This window comes from Papilio xuthus, unplaced genomic scaffold, assembly GCF_000836235.2.
Source record: "Papilio xuthus unplaced genomic scaffold, Pxut_1.1 DF828142.1, whole genome shotgun sequence".
Classification (NCBI taxonomy): Eukaryota; Metazoa; Arthropoda; class Insecta; order Lepidoptera; family Papilionidae; genus Papilio; species Papilio xuthus.
Window position 1 is genome coordinate 6,786,277 of NW_013530507.1, and position 19,469 is coordinate 6,805,745.

Below are 19,469 nucleotides of genomic sequence, written 5' to 3' on the forward strand. Positions count from 1 at the left end.
GAGACCGAATGGAGTAGCCGCTAAAGTAACTACTTATGTCATCTGAGTGGCATACTAATCTGATTTTTTATTTGGTCTTCCATGGTATACACAGAAAGTGTGTTTAAAATTTACGAAATAAGTTTTTTTATATTTCAGTGTGGTTCAGGCCTTATATTATTTGTTGAATCCGTTTATTTATTCTAAACGCACAGAACAACCTTGACAATTTTTTTTTATTATTTCTGAGTGACCGATACCAACCTTCATATTCAGTGTGAGATTGTGGTTTCACAGACTTGTTTCTTACTATTTTTATCCTGTCATGATGATTTAAATTACGTAAAAAAACAAAATATGTAAATGACTATAATGTAAAATACAAGAATCAGTATAAAATAACTTTGTTTATTAAATAACTAGCGCACGCTCGCGACTCTGTCCGCACGGAATTAAAAAATGTGTATTATTAGTAGCCTATGTGTTCTTCTTAACTATGTTCTTTATGTATGCCCAATTTCATTGAGATCCGTTCACCTTCAAACATCCATCTATCAATCTAAACATTCGCATTAGTAATATTAGTAAGAAGTAAAATAAATATATACCCTTTTTAGCTAATTGTACATGAAATGCCAACTCAAATCATTGATTCGTATATCAATGTTTTAATTGGTAAACGAAACATGTAATAAATCTGTTTCAAGCCACGTATCTCTAATTTCTGAGGATTTATAAAAGGCTTTAGCTTTATTTGTTTCTAAACAACAAACAAAAAGATGAAGATAAATCGAACAATAGTTGTTGTTGTCAGTTTGAGACAGAATTAGATGAAAATTGAACAGATTTGTATTTTCTTATTCTTATATAAAATACAGATGATAACGTTACATAACGGCCCAAACAAAGACAATTTATTCACAAAAAAATATTCAGGTATAACTCTACCAATACCAATGTACATATTAAGTTCAACTACAACATAACTCACGCCCGTAACCCAGACTTATAGACAGAGACCACGGACCTCCATTTGGCACGCTTCTGACACACTTCTCTCGCTTCTTCTACAATCACACATCTACGTATACATGCACTTCGATTTCGGGTGCTCTTAATACTGCCCCTATTTTATATTAAATTGAAATGTACTCTAAAAGTCTTTCTACAGCGGTCGTAATCGACTGTATTTAGTCTAAAAAAACATAAAATATTGTGTAATAACATTCGTAAGAAACTGGATTTTTACCACGATAGAGCTGTTTGAGCTTAGCTTACGAATGTTATAGTAAAAACCACGAAAGTTTAAAATTATATACAAAACTAGCTGTCGCCCGCGACTCCGTCCGCGTGGATATATAAAAAAACTTAATATATAGATAAGTTAAATAAAAAGCAACTCTTCAAGGCATAAATTTGAAAAAAAAATGGTATCCTATGTCCGTCTCCTGGCTCTAAGCTACCTGCTCACCATTCAGCCATATAGGTGAAGCCGTTCTTGAGTTATAAATAGTGTAACTAACACGACTTTCTTTTATATATATATATAGATATTGTACTTCATAAATGTACTGTATGTGTGCTTCTTGTTTAAACGTACATTTATAAAAGAGAATATGATAAAGTGGAACGGAAGTGTAATACTTCAATACTGCAAAGTTGATCGGCAACTTTAAATGAAGCAATCAAAGCAACATAACCTCTCTGTTGCGGCCTCTGTTGTGATGATATTCAACACTTCATTTAAAAGTTTACAAACTCTTTACAGTATCGTGAAACCGTTTTCCCTTTTGTTACAAACTTGTTAGCGATCAAACGTTTTAATGCTGAATTGACTGATGTTACGTTATATTTATAATACAAATATAAGTACATTGAAGTATAATTTTACAAGAAATTTGATGATTTATTCGAATTTATTCTTTTCTACAAGCAATAAAGTTTAGACATAAAACAATAGCCTAGGATAAAAAAAATCTGAATAAAAATATGTATTATTATTTTGCAAAACTATTAGAATTTATGCTACAAAGTGGAACATTTAGGTACTATTAGAAGTTGCTACTCAATTTTCTACACACTTTGCTACGAAATTTACTTGAATCGCTACGTAATCTACGAAAGTGCTACGTAATCTATATAATACGGTGCTACGTACTAATTGTTATAGCATACGATGAAAGTAAGCGAATAAAGTGTTGTTAAGTATTAACGTTATACTTAAGTGTTTTTTGTTAACAGGAACTTGTAGTAGAAAACTGGTTAAGTATTACTTAAAAAGATTCTGTTGTACAAAATTACTACCTTACAAGTAAAAATGATTCTTTCTTTCTCAATCTTACATTTCTTTTAAAATATTAAATTTAAGTAAAAATTAAAACATTTGCAGCCTAAAATTCTTGTATAGAAAATAAATAAATACTCAAACAAATGTGTACCAACAAGTATGTATTGTTAGGAGGAAAATCCGACACTGTGCCGGTGTATCGGCGCAACTAGCCTTGTTAAAATATCAACCACTATGTCCCCTCATTAATCAATCTGACACTTGACTTAGTAACGAAAGCGCGCCATTCGCGCCAAAGTATTGTAAGTAATAATATCTAAAAGTATAGTCGTAAATAAGAGATAAGAGATAAGAGAGGTGTGTTGTCCGCCTACTTATATATTGAAATCTAGTCTATCTATTTATATATGTTATTTTTATTTAATAAAAACTGGTAAATTATAATCATGAAGATATTCCTATCTCGTTGGTACGTCGAGTCATATAAAATCGCCAGACAAATTTCATTCCATTGTCATAGTTTATTGGGGCTGGCGATTTGCGCTCTGTCGTGATCGGTTATTGATTTCCGTCGAACCGAACGACAAATAATACGATTATTTGTCGTTCATTTCTTTGCTCTAAATACGTTCGTGTATATCCAAGTCGATTTCGTTTCCTTGTTTTTGATTTCTTTCAGTTTGACGTTAAAATAATTAAAGTAACTTCAATATATTTAGTTTGAGTACATATTACGAGTATGTACATATTAGAAAATAGGTCAGATATTATAGGAATATGACAAATAGAATAACGAAGAGGAAAATCATCTATGGAAAAATTATATATTCCTTCTTATTCTTACTAATATTATAAATGCGAATCTTTAGATGTACGACTATATATATAGAAGGTATCTCCAGAACGGCTGTTGAACACAGTCTGGAATAGCATTGGCCACTAATTAAGTTTTTTTTTATTCCGCGCAAAAAGAGTCACGGGCAACAGCCAGTATTTTAATAAAGGCTAACTAGAGATGTTCTAGAGGTAGCTGCGACAAATATGTAAACACCTGCAGTGCAGTTGCATTGTAGACCTGCAATGCAGCTGTATTTATGTACATGTAGATAACACATATATATTGTGTATTTTTAAATTTAACACCTGGAAGTTTTATTACATAAGGAATGGTAAAATCATAAACGTAAATAAGCTACTGGTTAAGGGTACGGATTTCCGATCACGTGGTCAGGGGTTTGAATCCCACCATTCGACTATTGTCGAAAATCATGTCCTAGCACAAGCATAGAGCTTAACTGGAATGGTAAACATTAGTAAATTAACAAAAATCTGCTAATATTTTATCATCACCATCAGCTCACTATACGTCCCCACCGAGGGGCTCGGGGCTACCCTAAGTTAAGGCTGATTAGGCCATAGTCAACCACGCTGGCCAAGTGCGGGTTGGTTGACTTCACACATATTTTTAAATTTCTTCTCAGATATGTGCAGGTTGCATTACGATGTTTTCCTTCACCGTAAGAACGTCGGTTAAATGTACATATGTAAATCGGAAATCAAAAAACACATTGGTACATGGCGGGATTCGAACCCAGGACCTGCAGATTGCATGTCAAGTGCTTGACCACTGAGCCACCGACTAATATTATATATAAAAAAAATCTTTAACTTCGGTCAGCGCAATACAATCTTTTTCCACACCATTCTATCAATTACGTGATATTAAAAAGAATAAAAAAATTTTGAATTCCTGCATTTCTTTCTTGCATGATAACATTTCATACGTCAATCGCAACATATGTAAGTTATAAGTAGTATAAAAGTTAGCATGTATTAGATTAAGTAAGTTACCTACAACATTCGATGGTTTGTAAGTGGGTTATCGTGTTAATTTATAGCTCGGTATTAACACGTTTGAAGCTTTCATGAAAGGCACGAAGGTGCTGAAAATAACCTGCAAACTTTAAATGAAGCGATAAAATGTTTCAAACATAAAGGTCACAACACTTCGATGATTCTCGTATCTACAAATTGTATCGAATCTTAATAAAATTGTAGTGTCTGTATGTTACATAGAGACACATCGTACAAGTGACATAAGTGCGCTGCTGATAACAAAAAAAAACATTTTTTTATCTATATGTACGTCTGTGGGTAAGGCTACGTTTGTTCTGGGTAATTAAGTTTTTGGTATATTACAAAAGATAAGTTAGTCTTTTATATAAATATAGTACATAAACTATCTTTTAAATGTTCATATATAACTCTAGTACATACATAAAGAATTGTAGATCAATTTTAATGGCAGATAAAGCTCTCGTTCGACGACAGAATACAGTCGGGGATGTCCCACATCTAATGAACATTCGAACTGTTGACATCTCGTCGGATATCGTCCTGCTTTGTATTAGATTTCCATTTCGTATTCTCAATGCAGCGTGTACAATGTTGATTTATTTTGAATTAATCGAAACGCAACAAACACATTCATTGTTATTCCAGTTTTTTAACAGAAAATGAGTGAGATAAAGATATGTTTTTATGAGTTTTTTCGTACGAGAAAACTCTAATTTTGGGATTATAAAATTGAAGCATCTTTGAATGCCTGTATGAATTAATATTATTATAAATATACAAAATTATTTTTAAATTAAATATATTAGTACGTTAAAGACATTAACATATTTAACACACGCTTATTTCGCCCTCAAAATATATCTTGTTAGGGTTGTAGGGTTGGAATTCATGTGGGCTTATTATACCGTTGTTTTTGTAACTAAAAACTAATTTCCCTTTACAACGTTGCGTATAAAAAGTTTTAATTGCTTCCAAATTTCCGTGTAAATAAAAGCAACAAAATTCTCATCCCTCGTTGTAGTGGGATCCTTCGCGTCCCAACTTGTAATTTTAAGTCCCTTTGAAAAGTTGTTTAACGAACAAATTTCTTCGTATATCCTCACTTTATTATTTTGTCGAGATTTACACTTGACCTGTGTTTTGTGTACCTCTTACAATTTTGTGCTTTTCCATGGAAAATCTTTTTTTTATCGCCATCATCATCATTGTATACACCATGTATATACAAATGTTTAATTTATAAATAACTAGCTGAGGCAAGCGACTTCGTCCGCTCGGTGTTGAAAATTAACTTAATATCAGCATGCTTCCTCTTCCAGACTATGTCCTACAGTTATGCCAAATTTCAGCGAGATCAGTTCAGCTGTTGTGGAGATATCTTACAACAAACATTTATATTAGCAAGATGATAGCTTAAATTTTTATCTTATTATATTTTATATTATATGAATGTCCTTTTTTAATTTTTGTAGCTTACTTGCAAACTATATCTCTAATACTATATCCTTTTCTTAACTTAAAAAAAAACTTCTTTCATTATTTAAATTGAACCTTTGTAGATGTACAAAAAACAACATTTCTAAAGACTTGTGCAAATCGCTTCCCCTAATCTACAGTAATAAGGCAACATAAAAGATACGAGAGTATCTTGAATGTGGCCGTCATTACACGTCTCTGCTTTTATCAAAGCGACGTCCCAGTTCCAGAGTCAACGTACAAAGAACTACATGCACGCTTGCAACTGCACCGTCTTTGAATTGAAGTTTGTTTTGGCTCATTCTTATGATGGTATGTTGCACTTCTTAGCACTGGTATTTTAGTCATATCATTCTGTTGTTTTCACATATAAATGTCATGCAGTTATATTTATAACAGCCGGGGTGATTTTCTATTAGCACTAATATTAATTTTATATTATACTAGTTGTAGACCGCTACTACGTCCGGGTGGGATTAAAAAAAAACTTAATTAGTACCTTATGAGTTCTTCCAGACTATGTTCTACATCTATGCCAAATTGCAACGAGATTAATGCAGCCGTTTTTAAGACCGTGCGTCCATCCATACATACAAAAATTAAACAAATAAAAAACTAGTGTTGTATATGAGTCACAAAATTCGGTTCGCGTTCTGCTGTGTAATTTATTTTTCTTTATTGTTTTTTATATAGTTACTCATTTAATCCAATTTCTGTTAAAATTAAAAAAAAAATAGTTTGAATAAACAATAAAATAATGACATTACATTTAAAGATATAAGAGTGATTTAATTTATTATATATTAATGGTAAATCAAATCGAGTATTTCTTACCAAAAATGGTCTCATCGGAGCTATAAAGACTTTGATATCGCTCGTTTACTAACCTATAAAAAATAACTATTTTCATCTAAACAACCTTTCATTTTTACATCTTTGTAAAAACATCAAGGGACATAAAAAGTCTACATGTCTACTAGCTGACGCCCGTGACTCCGTCCGCGCGGGATTAAAAATAGATGTTGGCCGATTGTCAGACCTACTCAATAGAATAGAATCGGTCAAGCCGTTTCGGAGGAGTATGGGAACGAAAATTGTGCCGCGAGAATTTTATATATAAGATATTACCAACATTATAAATGCGAATGTTTAGATGGACGCATGTATGTTTGTTTGAAGGTATCTCCGAAACGGCTTAACGGATCTTAATGAAATTTGGCAAACATATAGAACATAGTCGGCAAGAACACATAGGCTACTAATTATGTTTTTCTTTAATTGCGCGTACGGCGTCGCGGGCGATCGCTAGTAGGTTATAGTATTCACTTGTTTTTTACATTGAAACAAGAAATAAGAAACAATAAAAAAAATGTAAACATGATGCAATGTTATTCTTATTTTTTAGGGTTCCGTACCTCATAGGAACAAAACGGAACTCTTATAGGATTGCTATGTTGTCCGTCCGTCTTTCTGTCAAGACCCTTTTTCTCAAAAACTTGTGAAGGTATCAAGCTGGAATTTATTTACTACCTTCATTCGTTTATATCAGACGTTATAGTAACGAGTTGAAAAACGATTAATTAATTTTACTCAACGTTAGCCGACAAGTGGGGTTATTGTAAGAAGATATTTTTCAAGTGAAACGAAAATCACGATGAAGCTTAGAATAGAGTATCTACTTTGTTATATTTCCAGTGAAAATCTTTTCAAGTGGAAGCTTTATTTATAAAACTTTAACGAACCTAATAATCTTTAAGATCGATAAAATATTTACTTTGCGTGAAGTACAAAGATCTATTGAAACAAGAATTGTTTTGATTTTTTTTATCTTTGGTTTTAGAGAGCAAAATTACGGTATGAAACATATCTGTTTTTGACAAAGATACTGAGAGGGTTGACATCTTTTTTTTTACACTGGTTTTGCCTAAGAAACCAGCGATAAATAGTGTAACATATCATTGGGTATTAAATACAACAAGATTTAAATATAAATTAATTAATAAAAATAAAAATCTTTATTATAATACCTTAGTAGTTTAGGTTTGGATATTTTAAAGATTGTGATAGCGTTTATAATTTAAATAACTCGTCTCCTACGTACATTTATTTGAACGGTACGGTCTAATCAAAAACAGAGATCGTTTTGATGTGTCTGACCCAAACATTCTGTTTTATTTGCTTTATACGGCTGTGTTGGTGCTTCGAAATATAAATGGCTGCAATTATAGTAATCTATTTTGATAATTTTATTTAAAATAAACATTTGTACAAATGAGTAAAATAATACTTTAATTTCATAAATTATTTATGGATTAAATAATTATAAAAGTAATAACTTACTTTCACTCTTAACAGAGTGGTTTGTGTTTATTTATTATGCACAAAAAGAAATTCAAATATATATGTGAATTTCCGGGAGAGAAAGTCAGTGACGTGGCTCGCCACCCGTCACGTTCCGTCTTCTATAAGAGCGAAAAGTGGATTGCGAAGGTTCGTTTGGTCACGTCAAATGGAGGTTCGAAGTCTCTGCCTAAACCTCTGGGTTACAGGGTTTTAATTTAAACTTGGGTCCCAAAGCAATAGATTCTAATTAAAAATAAATCTAAAGAATGTTAAAAAATGATGATTTAAAAAGTTAAAAAGAAAAATTGCATCGTCAACTTATAACTTATTTCCATGACTTATCTATATCTTAGTTGTACTTAACTTAGTTTCTAAGTGATTTAGAAATAAAAGAACATATTGACACAATTCTGATGAAAACAACTTCGTAACCTACATTTCACAAATACATTTCAGTAAGCGTTTTTTCTTAGCTTTCTACAAAAAAAGTTCAGATGACCTAAAATATTGTAATATATCTTTATCTAGAACTTTATAACAATTTTCTTACTTGAATATAGTCTGATACACTGAAATGAAAACATATAACGTAAAGTAATAAAAGCGAAATACAAAATTTACAGACAAACAGCAGAATAATATTCTGATATAATAGTAACGTATTTCTTTCGCAAGATTTCATTCCATACAAATTCTCATTACTCGAAATTCCCAGACAATATTTAATATTGAAATAAGATTCAGCAGTTTGTTTCGTAGAAATTCGTAAACACAATAAGCGATTTTAAAAGTAAAATGTCAATACAAAAATGTTTTAACTACCACAGAGTAATAAAAACTTTATGTTTTACTCGTATTTCAATAATGTAACAAAAATTGATAAAACTAGCTGTCGCCCGCGACTCCTTCCGGGTGAAATGAAAAAAAAAATTAATTAGTTCCCGGCAATTATTCGAATTTTTCTCACCTTTTAAACCTTCCCTAGACCTCCACGAACATTTCGAAAATAAGATTAGATAAATCCGTTCAGCCGTTCTCGAGTTTTAGCTAGACTTAACGAATAGCAATTGAGTTTTATACACACATAGATTACTTACTTCATTTTAAATATTTTATCAAAAATTCATTATCATCTCGATGACCTTATCACAATCTAGTAGGGTTGGTGCGCTAGTTTTCGTATTCCTCGTCGATCTATCCGTCTCCTCAGTTCCTTCTTGATGACGTCACCTTTCAATCAATCCATTCATCTCTTTCTAGGTCCAACCTTATCGGTGTATCCCTCCACAATCATATTTAAAGTATGTCATTGTCCCAAATCTCATACACGCCCATTCAATACTTAAATAAAACATAAGTTTATTCATAAAATTAAAAAAAATATAGGTACATATAATAAGTAAATGTAAAAATAACGTATAATTTATTTTCTAATTTAATATACGTCTTTGATAAGCAGGATATTATGATGAGGTGCTAGAAAAGCTAATTTTATGAACCACGAAAAAAAGCGATAAATCAAAGACATAATTGTCTGTGAGCATGAAATTTGTTTACCGAATAAATATAATTTGCTTGCTGAGAAACAACTTTATATTTTCACGTAAGTATGTCGATTTTTTTTTAACTTTTTTATACGAAGCGACTCTGCCAAATATATATCTACAATAACAGTGGTAGAGCCCGCTTTAACATCATCGCACGAATTGGCTCGGCTCGCCCGGTGAAATACCACGACCACACAGAAGACAGGCGTCAAGTGGAAGCAATTCCGCGCTTCGTCTGATGAGTGTGCGTCCCAGAGGTCTAATTTAGTCCTCTTTCCCTTCCCACCCTTTTTCTTATAAGGAAATGATGGGAAACGGAAGTGGAATTTCTGGATGAGAGGATGCATGATAAGGAAAAATATTTTTTCTTTCTGTGCATCCTCTCTTCAGTAGATTAAAGGTAAGCAACGCATATGCAATTGCGTATGTCTAGGGGCAACGGTCATTTCGCTATTTCAGAGATTTTAGGTGGCCGCTCGCTTTGCAGATACGTCGCCTATCTTTTATCGATGGAGGAGAGGACGCACTTGAAGAAAAGATTTCCCATCCCTATGACGTCTCCTGCGATACGTCGCCGCAAAAATAATTGTGGGAAGGGGAAGAGTTCTAAAGGCCACCGGGGCCAAACCTAGTTAATATATCGAGAGAGTTTTAAATTTTAAACACAAACATTAGTTACTATTTACTTAATTTTGATCGCTGGCTTCGGTAAACATGTTTAGAAGTGTTAAATCACGTGACATTTGTAATAATAGTGTTTATTTTTAACAAGCGTCGTGTTTAAATAGAAACCACAATTGATATAAAGATATTAAGTTAACGTGTTAAAAAACAATTATAAACTATTGCTTGACACCTAAAATGTTTTATTTTACACTCGCGTGTTAATTTAATAATTTATTTTTAATTTATTTAATAATAGTATGAATAGTTAACAAGAGACGTGGAGTTTTATAGTTATATACTGATAATATCAGGCGAAATTAAATAAATTAACGTCTATTCTTAATCGTACTTAATATTATAAATGCGTATGTTCAGATTGATAGATGTGTGTTTGTTAGAAGGTATCTCCAGAATGTCTGAACGGATCTAGATTAAATTTGACATACGCATATAGAACATAGTCTGAAAGAACGCAGAGGCTACTTATTATTTAACTTTAAATACTTCCGCGTAGACGAAGTCGGGGGCAACAGCTAGTTTATCAAAAAAGGTGGCAAACGATCAAACGGTGAACTGGTTTCACTAAAATATCAAAGTGACGCTGCAAAAACTTCAAATGTTTCAAATGCGTTGCCTAACTTTGATAGACAGAGGAGGGGACGTAGAGAAAGGCTAATGAAAGAGCACGTTTCCTCTTCGTTTACGACATAAAACGGCATTCCACATTCTTATCTCTCCTAAATAGAATTCTCTGTCTTTCTACAAAGCAATACAAAACAAAGAAAGATGTTCGACTACCTATAATAAGAATGTTCTACATTTAAACTAGATATTATAATATTTGTCCTGATAAGGTTATATATAAATCTATAGGTGCTGATGTGGGCCTATAACACAGCGTTATGTCGGTAGTTAAAGGTTAACACTTTAAAAATTAAATTTATAACAGAAATTATCACGTACCAGGATCAGTATAAAAACAAATTATCGGTCACCATAATAAAAGCACAAGCATTATGACAACATTGCCTTCATAAATAAAGAATAAAAAAACATTATTGTTCACAGTCACGCGATAGTTATAAATAACCATTGTTTTAAAATGCGAGGGTTCTTTTAGAAAATTACTGTAATATAAAGTCGTTGAATGAAACAGTTTACTGTAGTTACTTTTTACCTTCAACGATTTTTTCAGTGCGGTACGATAGAGTCCTTTTATAATTAGCCTTTCAGCACTCTTCAGAACAAGTCTTATAGAAAATTAAATACTAGTTAGTTAGTAGTAATGAGATTTGAACAGTTTACTTTAAATATTTATAATGCGTGCTACGAATGTTTGGATACATGGACTAGCTGTCGCTCGCGACTCCTTCCGCGCGTTATTTTAAAGAAAACTTAATTAGTAGCCTATGTGTTCTTCCAGACTATGTTCTACATTAATGCCAAATTTCAGCGAGATGAATACAGCTGCTCTTGAGATACTTTCAAACAAACATCCATCCATCCAAACATTCGGATTTATAATATTAATAAGATGTGTAGAACGTTGGATTGATGATTGTTAGAAGGTAATTCCAGTATAGCTCAACGGATCTCTATGAATTTTGGCATAGATATAACATAGTGTGGAAGAACACATAGGTTACTAATTATTTTTTTTACTTAGTTTAAGACGGAGCCGCATGCGACAGCTAGTTATGATATCACGACAGCAAAATTAATCTTGAAATTATTATCCGTGTAATTTACGTAGTGTGTTTTGTTAATTATAATTTAATAAATGGTATAGTAAAGTAAATTAATTTTGACTTTCTTAATTGAATTACTATTTAATAAGTTTTAAATTAAATTTCAAGTACACCTAAACAAACGAATTGTCGTCCCTCAGTTTCAATTAAAGAACCATTTGTTTTCAAAGTTTGACATTTTAAATTTTTAAATATAGAATAAAATTATCAATAAAAATTTTAGAACTATCTTACAAATATAACACATATAAGTGATACGAATTTGTAAGAGATTAATATATGTCAAGATGAAGCCTTCCACGTAACATCTGCGGAGGGCTCAGGAACAAGACACGAACGACAAAGTACTTCACAAGCTATAAATCAAGTAGATATGGGTTTAACTTGACATTGAATCTGTTACAAACTAACTTTCCTACGTCATTATGTGCCTTTGTTATACAAATAGCTGACAGGTGCTGTAGAAATTAATTTGACCGATGAATTGTGTGATGAAATAAAGATAATTATAATCAACGCAACTCTAAGACAATAAACATTATCATCTTTCATCATCAGCTCACTATACGTCCCCACCGAGGGGCTCGGAGCCTACCCTAAGTTAAGGGTGATTAGGCCATAGTCAACCACGCTGACCAATTGCGGGTTGCATGACTTCACACATATCTTTGAATTTCTTCTCAGATATATGCAGGTTGCATCACGATGTTATCCTTCACCGTAAGAACGTCCGGATAAATGTACATATGTAAATCGGAAATCGAAAAGCACATTGGTACATGGCGGGATTCGAACCCAGGACCTTCATATTGCAAGTCAAGGGTTAACTCCTGAGCCACCGACGCTCTTGTTTATCCTCCTTAAAACACTTAAAATAATATATAACAGTATTTTAGTATAGAAGGTTACTAATAGTGAACACTGTATAACAAGAACACAAGATATATGCCAATCATTACCTATATAAAGCAGAGATTGCAAATCACCACAATTCTGGCTGCAACCTTACTTAAATGTTGGCCACATTTAAGTAATCATGTAATAAATAAGACCCATATTAGTTTAAAAAAAGTTTTTAATTGAGAAGTTATACTAAAAAATTACTCACCTCTCACATCTGTTTTAATACTGATTAAAGATGAAGTTTAGAAGAAAAAAAGAAGTTTCATCATTGCATAACTAAGGTAAGAAAAACAAGTTAACACTACAAATGTCATAATCAAACTAAGAAAATTTTCACAATATAAGCAATTGTAAAGCTGATAATTTTCAATATATTCGATAACATAATAATAAAGAAAGTTTCTAAATCGTTTACCATGAATTCCCAACACTTACACTGCCGTATAAAGAGATAAAACGAGTCTATCATGATCGTGTGATTTATTACCGTTCAGATAGCTTTGAGCCTACGAGCATATAGTGTGGATGTATTGTAAAATATGAGAAAGCATAATTTAAAGAAGTGAAAGTTGGTCGTCATTTATAGTGTGAACAATTTACGCTCGAACCAATTTTCTACGACATTTTTTTTAAAATTTTAATTTATTTGGTTCACATTCTGTTGATCTAAACATTGTTATAGCAATCAATAAACTAGATTCTATTGTTTTGAGGATGTTCGAACAATTTTTATATTCCATTCCTAAAGAATCTAAATAATTTACGACTTGGGAGTGTCGATTTTTATTTATTGGTTATAAAACTTTATTTGGTTGCTTTTATTTATTAACTAGCTTTCGCTCGCAGCTCTGTCCACGCTGAATACAATAAACCTAATTGGTAGCCCAGACTATGTTCTACAAGTATCCCAAATTTCAACGAGATCCGTCCAGACGTTCTGGAGATACGTTCAAACAAACATCCATCGATCCAAACATTCGCATTTATAATACTAATAAGATTTATTTAGTTTTGATAGCAATTTTTAACTCGTATTAAAAGTAGATTGTAATAAAGATTTATGTTCTTTTAAAAATATGACGTACTATAAAACTATAAGCGAAAAACTTTTTCTAAGAATTCACGAAGGAACTAAATTGGCAGGGGAGATGACAAATTATTTTAGGTCAGTTGTCACTATCGGAAATGAAATACGATATTAAAAGAGCTTTAACAGTATTGATATTTAAAAACAATTTCCAATTCATATATTCACGACAAATTTTACACTGCAAATAATTAATTATTTAGTTTTTAGTAACTTTTAATTAATGAAAATGTGAAATAAAGTTTGTTTCGAGTTAAGTTCTTCTTCTTCTAGTGCCTCTTCAGTCTTAAAAGTTGGCCGCTAACTTGGAATATTTAGTTCTGTCAATTTAAGTTTAATCTTTACAAATTCATCCATCGGTTCTAAACTGGGAATAAGTTTCGTTATAGTTCCACGGAAACGGCAGATCAAAATTTAACGTATATTTATCATTGTAACCACACTGTTCTTATTCTAATATATGTTGGATCAGCTCTATCTCCCTCTATATTGTTATAGAATTTATCTTGCATAATTTTAGTCAACATACTGCCTTTTAATTCTTCAAGGTGAAAAACGAGCGAACGACCACCTAGATTCGCCGAAATAGCGAAGCAACTCATAGACATCCTCAATTGCTATGCGTTTAATCTTTTATCTTTTTAACAAACATAACAATAATATTTAATAGCTGTTTGTGAAAATAATTTCAACAGTCCCACAATTCTCGGGATTAAATCGCATTTTTCTTGTCTCTTTTAAGTCTGCGAGACTGAGGAAGTATGCTCAAAGCTTTGTTAACCTCTGCGACCTAAAAGTGTCAACTCTACTACTGTTAAAACTGTTTATTCTTTGCACATTGGTTTATTTCACGTATGATGAAATTTTGTAGGTTGACCAGGAAAATAGAAAACCTGTCAATCGGCGCCTCAATCGGCGCCTCAATCGCCTCCTTTACTATAATTCGTTGTACAATTTAGCACGCGATGAAATTAGTTCTAATTATTTTAACAATATAGTGCGGTTTTCTATATGTTTGGTATGTCTATAAACTTATTGGAATTAAAATTTGAATTGCTTCTAATGAACAAATATTTATTTTCTATTTTATCTACTAACATTCCTTTTAAGCGTGCACCAAAATATTTTCCAAGGTTAGTTGACCTTTTGACCGTTGACCTAGAAACCCACTATTGATCATACTGACATTAATAGTCCTCTCGTCTTCTCACCCTTTTTTTATAAGAAAAGGATGGGTAGAGGAAGTGGATTTGACAGAGGAATGAACGCATAGGAAAGGGTAATAACCTTCCCATGCGCTCAACATTGATTAAAAGAAGGAGTTTGCAGTAACGGATGTCTATGGACAGCGGTTGTTTCGCTATTCGTTGAATTTAATTGTCAGCTTACTCGTTTGTCTTATGACATAAAAAAATATAACATAATTATAATATTACTATACAAGTGTAATCACCGCAGTAACACAGTCCATTAGCGACAACTCAAACTATTACACTCGCTAAAACGGACAAAGGTCGGGACGCACCCATTACATATTTCCGTACGATTAAGTAAGTGCTTTGTGAAATTGCGCTGTCATTAGAGTGCTCGCCTCTTTATCTATGAGCATTTTTATGTAAAGTAAAAGATGCGCTGAACGTAGAACTTCTTTATAGAAGACTAACTGTTGTCCGCGACTCCATCTGCAATTAAAAAAATGTAACCCATGTTCCTCCAGACTGTGTTCTACATCTATGCCACATTACAGCAAGATCCGTTCTAAGATACTTACAAACAAACATCCACCCAAACTTTCACATTTATAATATTAGTAGAAGTAAATGTATAATTTGAAACAATAAGAAAAGCATGTTTGAACAAGACATAAATATCAACGATTATTACCTTTTAAGGAAATAATTCTCTATGCGATTCATAACAATTATCTTTAGTACTTTTAAGGAATGTCGCTTCAGGCTTTTTCATAGCCGCTTAGCGCTTTGACGATGCGCTCCGAATACTTTCAGCTAAACAACTAAACATAGCAATAGTTTTCTTTTTATTAGAACCAAAGACATGTACAGACTCTTGGTACGTACTTATTTCACACATTCCTTGTGCTAAATTATAATATTAAGTTTCTTTTTTTCGCAGACTTCAAGAAGAAAGATGTTTTCAATTCTTCTGTATTTTTTACTCATAAAATAGTATACATATGTAGCAAGTAATATTATCGTATTATTTCCGACTCATAGAATTTATTCTTGACAAAGGTTTTTCTCTGAATTGTTATCTAATGCGGAAATAGCTATTCTTATACGACTTTTCCCTCTAACTACCATTATTTTCAAACACGAGAGAAAGTAGCTGACGTAAGATCTTATCGGATCATTCGACTATACGATCCTTTTAGTTTTTGTGAGACTAATCATTGGATTCTGAGACTAGAATCTCTGTATAACATATCCCTGTTATTATCTTTGATAAAACAGAAATAGTATGTTTTAAACTAGGATATTGGTCTCGGAAACCTACGGTGATATGTATACAATTTTAGGCGTAATGTTAATTGATTAATTTTAGAAATGTTACATTTTTTACTTAGTTCACACGTCAGAGAAAGTTTCTGTCCTAAAAATTACCCTTCACCAGTACCACTCAACCTGATGAAGGGCCCCCGATGGGCTCGAAACTAGTCGGTGCCGACACCGAACGAATATACATGAGTGTTTAGCCGTTTTTATATCAGTTTAGTATTCTGTCTGACATTAAAACAATGCTCGGTTTCTTTGTTTATCAAATGTTAAGTTGTTTCTACAAATTCCTTATAAGAGATCTTTTTACGACCACAACTAACAATAATGTAATATATAATGTTTACAAGCTCAATCAAAAAAAGACCAAATAAAAGGGAAATTCTCGGCGAGGAATTGTGTCACCGTAAATGTTAGAAGCCAGTAACAAAACAAACTGCTGAACCCCTGACCTGATTCATAATCGCGTGGAAATTTTCAAGAGATTTTCTTACCTAAAAATAATCCAACGAAAAATTATTCGCTTCGTTTGTTCCATTTTAATTTGTTAACTTAACAACATTGTAATTTACGTTAAGTTTATTCCACACTTAGTTTACATAAACTTTCATATTTTTTTTAATAAAAAATTATTTGATTGTTTTTCAATGACTTTACACTTCATCAGCTAACCTTAATCGTTAAATCATGAGAAATATGTGTCAACAATATTTTTCTTTCTAAAAGTTTTTTGCGATTTTTTCTCTTCGAAAAATATTTATTTTATAGTTTATACATAAGTTAAACTACTTTAATATAGTTATTATTTCCAAAGTAACATTGAGATGATATTGAATGCATCCCAAAGGCAATATCCAATCGATTATTCATGGATTTAGATTGTCTGGTTGCGGAATAGAGCGGTATATCGTTTGCTTTGTCTATTACCTGCTCGGATACGGGCGCGAGACTACATCGTATACTGCGTTATGCAAAACCTTTGTACCTAAAAGACTTTTGAAATAGACCACCCTTTGATAATATATAACTTCAAAACTAAGTACTCCACTATTTTAATATATAAATCATCATCATCATCAGCTCACTATACGTCCCCACTGAGGGGCTCGGAGCCTACCCTAAGTTAAGGGTGATTAGGTGATTAGTCAACTACGCTGGCCAAGTGCGGGTTGGTTGACTTCACACATATCTTTGAATTTCTTCTCAGATATGTGCAGGTTGCATCACGGTGTTTTCCTTCACCGTAAGAACGTCGGATAAATGTACATATGTAAATCGTAAATCGAAAAACACATTGGTACATGGCAGGATTCGAACCCAGGACCTGCAGATTGCAAGTCAAGTGCTTGACCACTGAGTCACCGACGCTCTCATATATAATTAGTTCAAATTAAATCGCAATTCACGACTTATTACTACCAGGTTACAAATTTTATTCAACACGGGCGCATATGAAATTTTTGCTGCTGGGACAATATTCTTTCATATCTATCCCCAAAAAAAAAATTAAACAGACAAGCGTCAATACCCTAATGGTTAAGGGTACGGATTTCCGATCACGAGGTCGGAGGTTCGAATCCCGCCATTCGACTACTGTCGTAAACCATATCCTAGCACAAGCCTAGAGCTTGGTTAGAATGGTTAAAGAAATATTAGTAAATTTACAAAAAAAAATCTGCCAATATTTAAAAAAAAAATTACTTTCAGCACATTAAATACATTATTAAAGCACATTTTTTTTTCTAAAAAATCAGTAGCTAAGGTTATTGAAAAGGCGATATTTCTTGGCATTGTAACAATCGAGAATGTATTATTCTAGTTAACGCTTCGCAAAACTTTCCAAACTAAATCAGAAGCCAATTTTTTTCTTGTTTTCTTTTAAAGATGTATAAAAGTTTTGTACATAAGTTGAAATGAATCTGGTTGTTATACCTATATCTTTTAAATTGTTAAATCGAACTACTAGCTGTCGCCCGAGACTACGAATGCATGGTATTAAAAAAGGGACGAGAGTATTTCTATCTATAATAAGAAAAGATCTATATTAAAATAAAAACCCATACTTAATGTAAAATACTTAATGTAAAACTTGTGAACTAAATTAGTGATTCATGTTATTCACGTAAAATTTAAACATGTGTGTAAAAATACTTATAAGTATTAGTGACCTTGAGAACTAACTGATAAGAGATATATTAAAATCACTAGAAGTACAAGTACAACATTTTTATTCATTATTGCAATTATTTCTTTAAACCCTTTTCGGAAAAACATATTCCTACTACTTAAAGTGTTAAGTTAAAGTTAAAAATAAAGAGTTTTTTATTAAAAAATATAAAGCTTTAAATACACGTCATAAAAACAATACAAATTGTATGTATAATACAAAACGGTTTACAGCAGGTTATGAATATGAATAACAAGCAAATTATGGTCCTGTGCGTCGGACATTTATGTGTGACTGCACAGTTTATTGCCGTAGTTTGCAACGAGCCGCCGAACACAGGACTCATCCCCCTTATTGATTAATATTTTACCATTTATTGTATAAACTTTTCATATACGTGGATTAACATTGATTGATACTTGCGATTTATTCAATTTTAGTGTACGTAGCGAGCCCACTATCGTATTTAGGACTAAAATAGTGTGGTAGTTGAAAAATCTAAATTGGCGCGAATTGCGCACTTTTGTTACCAAGTCAAGTGTCAGAATGATTAGTGAGGGGACATAGACGTCGACATTTTAGCAAAGCTAGTGTTGCTCCGGTACATCGGCACAGTGTCGAATTTTATTGCTAACAATAGTAAAGAATTTAAATTGTAAATGCCTCTTATAGATAAATTATTTATAAGTCATAGAAACTGAATAGTTATTTCCTCTATTATTTAATATCGGTCGACTATTGTGACACATTCGACGAAAAGTGATAACTTTTAGAATCTCTTATAACTAGTGCTTAACTCTTTTCATTGTACGGTTTAGTTAAAATGCAACATTACAACATTGTAACTAGTATTTTACTTTTTATTTCCTAAGTGCTGACCTCATTGTAATTCCCAA